This window comes from Silene latifolia, chromosome 5 (assembly GCF_048544455.1).
Source record: "Silene latifolia isolate original U9 population chromosome 5, ASM4854445v1, whole genome shotgun sequence".
Lineage (NCBI taxonomy): Eukaryota > Viridiplantae > Streptophyta > Magnoliopsida > Caryophyllales > Caryophyllaceae > Silene > Silene latifolia.
The window spans coordinates 67,281,866-67,293,936 of record NC_133530.1 but is presented as its reverse complement, the minus strand read 5'-3'; the positions used below and the strand labels follow the sequence as shown (position 1 = coordinate 67,293,936).

At 39.2% G+C, this 12,071-nt stretch overlaps 1 long non-coding RNA gene across 1 annotated transcript; it reads left to right on the top strand.

Annotated features, from left to right (window-relative positions):
* Nucleotides 1–4,444: 4,444 nt before the first annotated feature.
* Nucleotides 4,445–7,593, top strand: LOC141656140 (uncharacterized). Its single transcript, XR_012548381.1, has 4 exons — nucleotides 4,445–4,559; nucleotides 4,659–4,726; nucleotides 5,861–5,946; nucleotides 7,400–7,593. It is a non-coding gene; the product is annotated as an uncharacterized LOC141656140 (long non-coding RNA).
* The last annotated feature ends 4,478 nt before the right edge of the window (nucleotides 7,594–12,071 follow it).

Here is a 12,071-nt window from a genome sequence, read left to right as displayed (position 1 = left end):
GCTCTCCTAAGGCATAAGGACCTTCAAAGGGGCTTCCATGGAGGTTTTGTGGTGAAGGGAAGGGAAAGAGGCGACTGGAGGATGGGAAGAATGAGGCGGAAATGATTTGCGCATTTAACAAATCGCGATTAAAAACCCTCGCTGAAAACTCGATACTCGATCGAGTACCCAACATACTCGATCGAGTGGCCCCCTACTCGATCGAGTAACTAAGCTACTCGATCGAGTAGCCCCTACTCTATCGAGTACCACTCCCAACTCGTAACCCAAGATAACTTGGCACGCCTTTCTAAGACTATTCCCGCTCTCAAGGTCAGTCAATGCTGGTCAAAGGGTCTCTAAAAGGCGGGTATTACACTTGCAGTGAGGGATAATGCAATCACTTTTAGTCTGCCCAGTACACTTGCTCGGCCAATGATAGAGGATACTTGTTATTCAGTTGATATTATTGACGAGTTTGTTTATGACTTCTGGTCGGGTTCTTTTATAAAGTATCTACTAGAAGCTTTGATGCTTTTAGATGAGTGTGCAGATAACCCAGATAACAATGATACTGTTTTGGATTTTCTTGAAGCTGCTTTAGATGAGCGTGAACTCACCGACGCTGAAGGAGAGATTGGAACAAATGATCAATACTCTTTGCGTCATAGAGGTAAAGGTACCTGAGCGTAAGCCTCTTCCTCTTCATCTTAAATATGCTTTCTTAGATGATACCGAGCAATATCCAGTCATTGTTAGTGCAAAACCTTATGATGATCAGCTGACTGCTTTGTTAGCTGTGCTTAAGAAAAAAAGGAAAGCTATGGGTTATTCATTTGATGACATTAAGGGCATTAGTCCCGACATTTGCATGCACAAAATTGAGCTTGAGGAAGATCACAAGCCTTGCAGACAGGGCCAGCGCCGACTGAACCAGAAGATGCAGGATGTTGTGATGGCTGAGGTAATGAAGCTGCTTGATGCAGGTATTATCTATTATGTTGGTCATTCTAAGTGGGTGAGTCCAGTTCAGGTAGTTCCTAAGAAATGAGGGACTATTGTGGTCAAGAATGACAAAAACGAGTTGATACCTACTAGAGTAGTAACTGGTTGGCGGATGTGCATAGACTATAGACAGCTGAATGTCGCCACAAAGAAAGATCACTTTTCCCTTCCTTTTATTGATCAACTGATACAAAGGTTAGCTTCTCATAAGTTTTTCTGTTATCTAGATGGATACTCAGGGTTCTTTCAGATCCCTATTCATCCAGATGATCAGGAAAAGAATACTTTTACTTGTCCTCAGGGTATTTTTGCTTATCGCAGGATGCCTTTTGGTTTATGTAATGCCACTGCCAACTTCCAAAGGTGCATGATGGGGATATTTTCTGAGTATATAGAGTCTATTATGGAAGTCTTCATAGACGATTTTAGTGTCTATGGAAGTGACTTTGCTAATTGTCTGTCTAACCTTGATAAAGTATTGCAGCGCTGCATTGAGGTTAATCTTGTGCTTAATTGGGAGAAGTGCCACTTTATGGTCAACGAGGAAGTTGTCTTAGGGCACTTAGTTTATGACAGGGGCATTGAGGTTGACAAAGCAAAGGTGCAAGTGATTCAGCAATTACCTCCTCCTGTTAATGTCAAAGGAGTGAGGAGTTTCCTTGGTCATGCTGGCTTTTATCGCCGGTTCATCAAGGACTTCTCAAAAATTGTTAAACCACTTACACAGTTGTTGCTTAAGGATGGCCCCTTTGCATTTACTGATGAATGTCTTTCTGCTTTTAGCAGGTTGAAGCAGGCCTTGATTTCGGCGCCGATTATACAACCTCCCAACTGGGACTTGCCGTTTGAGATTATGTGCGATGCTAGTGACTATGCACTAGGAGCGGTGCTAGGCCAGAGGAAAGACAAAGCTTTGAATGCAATATACTATGCGAGCCGAACTCTGGATGAGGCTCAAGTGAAGTACACCACCACTGAGAAAGAGCTGTTAGCTGTGGTATATGCGCTAGAAAAATTTCGTTCTTATTTTATAGGGTCAGAAGTTACTGTTTTTACTGACCATGCAGCGCTGAGGCACCTTCTTGCTAAGAAGGAGGCTAAACCACGGCTGTTGAGATGGATACTCCTTCAGGAGTTTGATTTGCAGATTAAAGATAAGAAGGGTGCTGAAAACGTAGTAGCTGATCATCTGTCGTGACTGTCACAGCAAGAGGGAGAAGATTCCTTACCTATTGATGATTCTTTTCCCGATGATTCATTATTTGCTGCCTTGTCTTCTATTATTAACCATGATCCTTGGTATGCAGATTTAGCTAATTATGTTGTTAGTGGCGCGCTGCCACCTAACCTTTCTTATCAACAGCGGAAGCGTTTTCTCTATAACGCTAAGCAGTACTTCTGGGATGATCCTTATTTATTTAAGGAATGTGCAGACGGTCTCTACAGATGATGTATTCCGCAGTAATAGACCAAGGCAATCTTGGAGGGCTGTCATTTATCCTATTATGGTGGTTACCACGGTCCATCGCGTACCGTGGCTAAGGTACTTCAGTCTGGCTTTTACTGGCCTACTTTGTTTGCTGATGCTAAGGTTTTGGTTTCAGCTTGTGATGCTTGCCAACCTCCGGAAATATTTCTAAGAGACATGAGATGCCACAAAATGGTATCCTAGAGGTCGAGGTTTTTGATGTCTAGGACATCGATTTCCAAGGACCCTTCCCGTCTAGCAAAGGTAACAGGTATATCTTGGTAGTTGTAGATTATGGGTCTAAGTGGGTGGAGGCGATTGCTTCACCTAATTGTGATGCCAAGACCGTGATTAAAATGTTCAAAAAGATTATCTTTCCCCGATTTGATGTCCCTAGGGTTGTCATTAGTGATGGGAGAATGCATTTTAAAGAAAAGAAACTAACTTCTATTTTGTCTAAGGATGGTGTCCAACACCGGCGCGGTCTGAGGTATCATCCCCAAACTAGTGGGCAAGTTGAGGTCTCTAATCGAGAAATTAAAGATATTTTGGCTAAGGTAGTTTCTAAATCACGAAAAGATTGGAGTCTTAAACTGAAAGACACATTATGGGCTTATCGGACTGCCTTTAAAACACCGATTGGTGCATCACCATATCGGCTGGTTTATGGGAAGTCCTGTCATTTACCTGTTGAGTTAGAGTGTAAGGCTTGGTGGGCTATTCATGAACTTAACTTTGATCCTAAGTTATGTGGTCGGAACCGTTTATTGCAGCTAGATGAACTGGAGGAGTTTAGGCTAAATGTCTATGATAGCTCACGCATCTACAAAGAGAAGACGAAGAGATGGCACGACAAACGGATCATACCTCGAGAATTTCATGTCGGGCAGAAGGTGTTGCTTTTTAATGCCCGACTGCGCTTATTTTCTTGCAAGCTGAAGTCCAGGTAGAGTGGCCTTTATACAGTGACAGTTGTCACTAAATTTGGGTCCGTCGATTTAGAAAGTTCCGAGGGCAATAGGTTCAAGGTAAATGGACAATACGTGAAGCATTATCATGAAGCAAATGATGCAGATAACCGAGTTGAAGTCATGTACTTCGATAATCCTGATGAGCCAGCTAATTGAAGCCAAAAAGGTCGTGCGGGACCTCTTAAACCTGCGCTATCCGGGAGGCAACCTGGACTGTTTTGTTGTACTTTCGTTTGAACTTGTTATTTCATTTTATGTTGTGTGTTTAAACTCTACACGCTGAACTTGTGCCACTCGTGTTAGTCTTGTTGTAACACCCCGTATTTTATTAAGTTGGATAAAATTCTTTTAATTGCTACTTTATATTTAATTTCGTTGGTTAACAATTTATATATTTATTTTCTCAGCTAATTAATTAATTTCATTATAATTCGTTACGTTAAATTTAATAATCATTAATAAGTTTATTTAAAGTTAGTTCGAATTTATTGAAGTTAGTTCGGGTTTATTTATTTAATAATTTCCGTTTCTTTACGAGTCCTTATGAAAGTTGTTTTAAGTAAACCCGAGATGGATTTTGGGAACAAAACCGTCCAATTAGCTATTTTGAGCTTATTTCACTAAAATAGCAATTTTTATTAATATCCGTTAGTTTCGTAAAAATCGCTAATAATTCCGATTCAAGCTGATATCGTATTATTTCCGTTAACTAGCTGAGTTTATTTTATTTTCACTCATTAAATTTATTTATTATTAATTCCGTTTTATTAATGAAACTTTTACTAAAAACCGATTTTATTAACTCGAGACGGTTTTAAAAACGAGCGATATTACTTAACGATGAAGAAACGTACGTATAATTAGAAGCTAGCAAGCTAGCTGGTGTCTCATTATTATTATTATATTTATTATTACTAATATTATGTTGTTGTTGTTGACCCGTCCCCACCCCCTTATTTGTTTCCCTTATTTTTTTCTTCTTCGTTCTATCAGAAGCTCAGAACAAACAACAACAAACACCATCACGCTCAACCTCCATTTTCGTCACATTCAACCTCAGATCCCGCCTCCATTCTTAACCAAATTCGATAATTTTTGTACCATTCTCTTCCCCTTTCCTTCCTCCTCCTTTTAAGGTAAGAAAGTCTCCTTTTTGTAGTGGTTTCGTCTTTCGCCGTCTTATAAAAGTGTCGTCTTTTAGCTTCTTTATTCCGTTTTCTTGCCCTTTTATGAAGGATTCGAAGACCCGGGGTGAGGCTCGTGCCTTGTGGACCATTTATTCGGAGAATAAGGAGCGTTTAAGGTAACGGTGATAGGATTATTCGTTACTAAGTCGATTTTGTATGCTAGTTTGTATATTGGATGCTTACTTGTGTTAAAGTTTCATTCTTTATGAAATTTCCATATTATTGTAGCATGTGACGGTCTTATACTAGATTTACTTATTAATTTTGAGAAAAGTTAGTACCTTTGGATTCATGGTGAAGTGGGTAATTATGTTGGGTAATTTAATTGGGTGAATACTATCATTTTAATGCTTAAAATTTCGTCTTAAGACGGTCACAAATGAGCTTCTTTAATAGTGAAAATGGGGTATTTGATTTCTGTTTTGGCACATTTCCCTGGAAATTATAGGTGTTGAAATTGGGACTGTTTTAAGGCCAAAAATCGGGACATCTTTGGGACTGTTACAATGGGTTGTATGTATTTTAGGACTGAGTGTGGGTCATAAGGATTGGTGTTTGGAACGGGTGTGTGAGGGTCAAAGTCTGGGCTGTTTCGACTTTGTTCTCGGACAGAAATGGACTGGTAAAACACGATTTTCTGGGTGGGAAATTCGACTGTTTTGAACTCGGCTTTGGAGCCGTTAAAGGGACTGAACTGGTCTCTGTTTTGATGGGTCTGATAAGTATTAACAATTATTTAAGTGTCGACGTCTCACGCTCCCAACTCTTCCAGGTTTGAGAATAGTGAACAAATTACTCCATGTCGCATTTAATATTAGAAATTACTGAATTACTACTATCGCTCGGAAAGATATCGCTTTGTATTATTGAATTTGGCTTAAACAGCTATCCCTTTTGTATACGATTGATCTTTCCCCAGCTGTTTACATGTTTTCTTTTCAATGGGCTGAGTTGTGTTTGAAGTTATAAACCCGTCCTATGGACTGGTTGGTCACAGCTGATTTTGGGTTATAATGGTGGCTGTTTGGGGATTGGGCGGTGGCTGCCTGGCCTAGGCAGTGGCTTGGTGAGTGCAGCCTTAGCCATAGGTGGCTGTTGAGGCGGAAATAGGGCTGCCCAAACGGTCCTTGAGTCGTGGTTATGGATTTCTTTAGGCGCCTAGTTTAGTTCATTTGAAATAATTATATTTCCGACTCATATTTTATATAATGATAATTCGTTAATATCGTCCTTTCACATAATTATTTTAGGTGACTCATATGTGGTTGAAGATGAAGAGTAATTTTGGGTTTTAGAAGCTTTCTCAAGTTTTTACTTGTCTCTTTGCTAGCGTAAGGTAACTATTCCGAGTTACTCGACGAATTAATGTCACATTAGTAGTTAATGTGTGCCTGTTGTTTGATAAGTATTTAGGTGAATGAATAATGTTAGGATCGTTTACAAAATGAAATTGTAATTAATAGGCTCAAATGAATTTTATGGTGATAATTGTAATGTTTTGTTGATTGTGCCGAAAACTGAGCCTTAGTCCCTTTGACTGATGCGATGTCAGTTAATTGAGTGATTGGTCAGCCGCAATTTGACCCGTACCTGTCGCAGGGCTGGGGTTGCGGGTAAAAATTCGGTTGAATGAATTAGATAATCGGCCTTTTTCTTGTTTTAGGCCATTTATTATATCTCTGTTTCACATGTGTAGCTAATTGAATTTAAATAGCTTCTTATTTAGTTAGTTGAATTTAAATAGCTTCTTATTTTGTAGAAATGGCCCTAGTTTCCCCTAAAGCCTTAAATATTGTTAGAATTGCTAGGATTGGAAATTAGTATTGAGTACTTATTGAGGAACTGTTGGTTTATCTGCTGAATAGACAATATTATATAGCCTTTCACATGATAGAATGTTAGAATTCATGTTGGTAAGTGGGACTTTTTGCCCTCTTATGGTTAAGTGGATGACTTAATTGACTTGTGTGGTGAGTCGTGTGTGGTGTGGGCTAAAGTATTCAAGCCTGGGACTAGTGGGACTAGGTCCTGGGTGAGTATTTCGGCCTTCATCATAGATAGGTCTTTATAGTCTCTGACGAGTATATGTTCACCGCTTGATAGCCTTTGTGTTCCTGACTAGTGGATGTTTATCCAAGTTGGGGCATGACCTCGGTACTTATTTTGATAGTATGGGGTCAGCTTAAGTACTAGCCAACCCTTCGGTGGTGTCCTTAGGGTACTCACTTCACTTTGTTTTAAAAAAAGTTGTGAGTCTTGGGTGCGGTGGTGTGTATCCGCATGTCTAGGTCTGCGCAGATTTTAGGCTAGGGTTGTGTTGTCTCTTGGCCATGTTTTCTTAATAGTAACCGCTGAGCCAAGATACCGGTTCGATTACCTTCCCTACCTCGTGGTATAGACTCGAGTTACAAAGTGACTATTGACCGTACTAAGAACTTATGCCTGTCTTTGATATATTGCCCTTTCTTGTTTGATGATTCTATGAATCATAGAAGGTGAGATGCAAGCCGGCTATGGTTGATAGAGTTTGGATTCCTGGATGTTATGTGATTCACATGATAGTGTAGTATGAGTCGGTCTAGTATTCACATGCTAGGACTATGTGTTGTTATATTGTTGTTCATGATAAGCACGATTGTCTAGCATCTATATGCTAAGGCATTGTGTGATTCGTATTCATATTCTTATGTTTACATGTTATATTAATTATGACATTTCGTGGCTGGGAGAACTCGGAGTTACTCCCCACTGACTGTGGCTTTCGTATTTGTATAAAATGCGAATGACAGGTAGGTGATGCATATATGGGGTACATGGACGAGCTAGCGAGCAAAGTAACCTTGGGACCTAGACTGGTTTTATTTCATTGTGACCCTTAAACCCTTTTTATATCACATACATTTTAGGGACATATGTCTCCCTTTCTCATATTTGGTTTGTATAACTTTCTTTTCGCGACTTTAGCGATGTTTCATTCTTGAGATTTATTTTGGACCTTGCATGTTTGACACCTTCCCTTTTGGATATCTTTATAACAGGTTCAGGTTTTAAAAATTACAGGTTTTTACCCAATTGAACCTATTACAAACATATCCTGTCAGTTTTTCTGTAGAATTACGTGTTTACTTTTCCGCGATAAGTGAGGGTGTCACACTTGTACTCCTTTTGTGCGATTTTGCAGGTAATTGGCTCGATCGAGTGGTTTTCTTACTCGATCGAACACTTTTGCTGGAATTTCTACTCGATCGAACATATACTGCTCTCGATCGAATCCTTGCAAATCCACACTTCTCGATCGAGTACCCCATCTCCTCGATCGAGCACTTCTGGCACCTTATCTACTCGATCGAACCTTTATGAACCTCTCGATCGAGTTCTGCTATTGTTTCTCGCCTGCTGCGATGCTACGAGGCTATATGTGACCGCCCATGTTCATGGTCGGTTTGGGGAGGTCCCTCCTTTACGTCATCTTGTAAGTTTTCCGGCTCCCGTTCTCCTTTTCTTTTTAGTTTGCATTTCTTTCCCTATTTTTTGTACAATGAGGACATTGTACAGTTTGGTTTGGGGAGGTATGCATCCATATCTGTGTCTGCATGTTTTGTTGCATTTCAGTTCGCACGTTTCTTTATTTTCGCATGCATTGTTGTCTTAATTCAAACAAAAAGCCACAAAAAATTTAAAAATTCAAAAAATTTCATGTTTATTACCGCAATTAGGTTGAGTCGGAATACACTACTTTGAGTCCCTTTACCCTTACCTTGCATATTCTTGACATTCTGTTGGCATGGTAATGTGCATAATCTACGAGTTTTTGTTTCGCTCTTATCTGAACGAATAGACTTGACTCATATATTGGCAAGCTACATTTACATTCTAAGGTTAGAGCTTAATAAACTTGTGACATCCATGACCAGTTTCATATAGGATGTGAGTAGTACTCTCTATAAGGCATGTAACATCAATTTGCATAAACATGAATTTAGTCTGCTTGATACTTGTATGAATTCGGTCTGTGGTTGGTGACACATGTTAGGAGAGGCAGTTCCCTTTATTTCATTCTACTCATGAGCTCCACATAGCCAAATTGTCCATTTTGTCCTATATAGCTACAATCTATAATTTTTCCTACCCTAGCCGAGCTAGTAATAGTAGCTGTTGGGGAGTTATGAAAAATTATGAGCTAAGAAATACTATTTTTGTGATTTTCGCTCCCATGTTTTATTTGTATCTTATGGGGAGTTAACGATTTTATGGTGGTTAGTGAGTTATGTGCTGTAATTTAGCACTGTTTTGTATTGATATTTTGAGTATGAAGTTGGGAAGTGTTTCTAGTTTGGACCCGTTGTTGCTAGCTTGGCTGCTAACTCCACATCTCCAGATTTATTATAGCCCCTTCTTACCCATTACCTCACTTACCCAAATGTAAGTCCTCAGCATGTGTCTTGGTCATTAGTTGGTTGGAATGCATATGTACGGTTGTTGAGATTTTATTCATGTTAGACTGCATATATGTTCTAATAGGTCGAGTTAGGTGAGTGTCTTCACTTCTTTCTATCTCTTACTTATATACTCACCTTGTGCCTAATTTGTGTGATGAGCGACCCGTGAGAGTCCGATATTTATGAGTCTTGCAAGTTCGACGGTTCAGTAGTTTGAGACATTGATTTAACTCGTTTGCACTTACCTATTGCTACTTTGTCATTTGTTGCATTAAATTGGTTTGGGTGGATGATTTGTAGCTGATGAGTTGGTCCCGTTCCGTTAGTTGTCTTTAGTTGCATTCATAGTTTGCTTGGGGACAAGCAAAGGTTTGGTTTGGGGAGATTTGATGCATGTATTTTATATAAGGTTTTTACCTCATTTTTACACGCATTTTTGTGTTATTTACATGACATCTAGCTACAAATGCCCACGAATAGTCTACTTTGGTTTGTCTTGTGTAAATTGCAGGTACAAACCAGAAAGGAGCAAAATCGAGCCTAAAGTTGTTCTATTCGCATGCATTTTGGAGAATAAGGAATCGGAGCCCGGAATCTTTCACTTAGAGATGCGTGAAGTAGCCTTGGAAGGTGTCAAGGAGTCCACACGTGCTAATATAGCTCGATCGACCAGTTTTGCTACACTATATGGTCGATCGAATGCTTTATCCATCAAGAATCACTCGATCGTTCTATTCTGTTACTCGATCGAGATAGTTGTTACAAAGAGTACTCGATCGAACTCCATTTTCATTCGATCGAGAGGATTTTCAAGACTTGTCCTCGATCGAGTGGTTTCATTTCACTCGATCGAGAGACTTTGTGTTTTATGCGAGCTTTAGTCTAATTTCGAGTTGGGCTTTGTAATTAGATATAAGTTAGGTCGGTAGTGTCAGACGGGGGGATCTTTGCTTCTCTCTCCCGGACTTCGAGACTTTCCTCTGGACTCTCTTAGACTTTTCTCTTAGTACCCTAACTCGGATTTTGGCTACTTGTAATTGGTACTTTTACTCCTTTCTTAATCTTAATTCGTTGTTGCTCTCTATTGTTTTCTCCTCTTTAATCTTTAATTGTTGTAATTAATCTCTCTTTATCCTTGTTATCATGCTTAATCTATATTGCTTATGTATTATTGTTGCTTGTTCATTGATTATGTATAGCTAAACCTCCCTTGCTAAGACATAGGGGAGCCATGATTTCAGGGAAATTGTGAAATAAGTGATTAGGTTTGATGCAAATTAGGTCTATGTTGTTAATCGCTACATATAAATGTTCTTGTCTGATTGAGTCGACGCAATTAGTTAATAAATCACGGTACACCTTGACCTAGATCGGAAGATTGGAAAAGGTAAGACTTGTAGCGAACATTATGGTACTTTAGTGAGGGCGGAAGCTAAGCTATTAGTGTTTTAGGGCGAATTGAGACCGGAAGGAGATATTCATTACCTTGTGGATCGAACTTGCATTGACCTGAGACCTTAGATTACAATTCTTGAGAGTCATGGCGACCCGACTGTCTTAGCTGCCTTTCTCCTGCTTGTTTATTTACAACTCTCTTACTCTCTTTCTCTCTTTTGACCTTATTAGTTTAGAACAAACAATTAAAACCCCTCAAGAACTAGTTACCTTGACGGACTTAGTTAAGCTGACGTTTTCCCATCTCCCTGTGGAGATCGACCCTACTTGCCACTGACTTCTGTTAGTAGTAATAGGTATTTATTTTTGGTACCTGATGATGGTATCAGTAAAAGAAAATCAAAGATTTTGTATTACCTAGATGAAAATAGGAGGACAAGAAGACAATGACTCTCACGAAAGTCGGGCCTCAAAACGTCCCAAAAAAAAAACACAATATCGGAGAGACAAGATAAATAAATAACAAAATACAAGAAAAGATGCTAAATAAATCATAAGAACAATAAGAAAAAAACTAGATATGGAAAACTAATGCTAATTGACCCCAATAAATGGGACTTGAAACACAAATCACGAAACTCAATTACCACTTCTGACAAATACATAATCAAAAAACAAAAATATATATACTCCAAACACATTCAACAAATTTTGCTTTAAAAATTCTGATATTTAACCCAACAAATTGCTATGATAATTCTTTGACATATTCAACCTTCTAAGTACAAGACATGTGACTAAATATAGCTCTCCTAGGCTAAAATGGAGAGCAAATAAAGTCTAGTTGTAATACCACAGGTTTCGATATAGGAGATACTCGACCCAGTGGGCCTTACTCGGTCGAGTAAGATGTTGGGTGTTATGAATTTAGGTTCTGGTGAGTCAGTACTCGATCGAGTATGAAGATACTCGATCGAGTACTCCCTATACTCGACCGAGTACCCGGTCAGTTACGGGTAATTTCCGGAGATTCGATTAAAAGAGTTGAGGGGTATTTATTATATTTCGTCAGTTTCTAAATCATTTTACAATCCCTAAAAGTTTACTACGACTATCTCCCAACTCTCTTAATCATTTTCCAAGCAAGGATCAAGCCTTTGTGATTCCGGATTTATCTAGCATTGCATCTATCGTAGTTGTAAATCTCTAGTTCTTCTAGTTTGGATTAGATTGAGTTATGGTAAACCCTAGTTTGGGTTAATTTGGGGGTTTGGGGTTTGGGGTTTGGTTATCATATATGTGTTGATTGTTGATTATCATTGTTGTAGGTGACGATGTGGTATTCGTTATGCATAGGTAGGGTTTCCCTAATTTGTTACTGTTTAATTGTTATAAGACTATATGGTAATTGTTGTACGATTTGATATTGTGACTATCTGTTGATCGTTGTTAGAGTTGGTGTTGGTGTTGGTGTTGGTGTTGTGATGGTTGATGATGATGTTCGCGAGGTGCGTCCTCGGCTGAGTGGTGTCACTTGCGGGAGTGGCTTCACGCCCTAGTTTTGCCCTCTGTGGAACTCGCCACAGAAGGGGATGTGCACATTAATGAACAGGGTTATCGCTCGTTG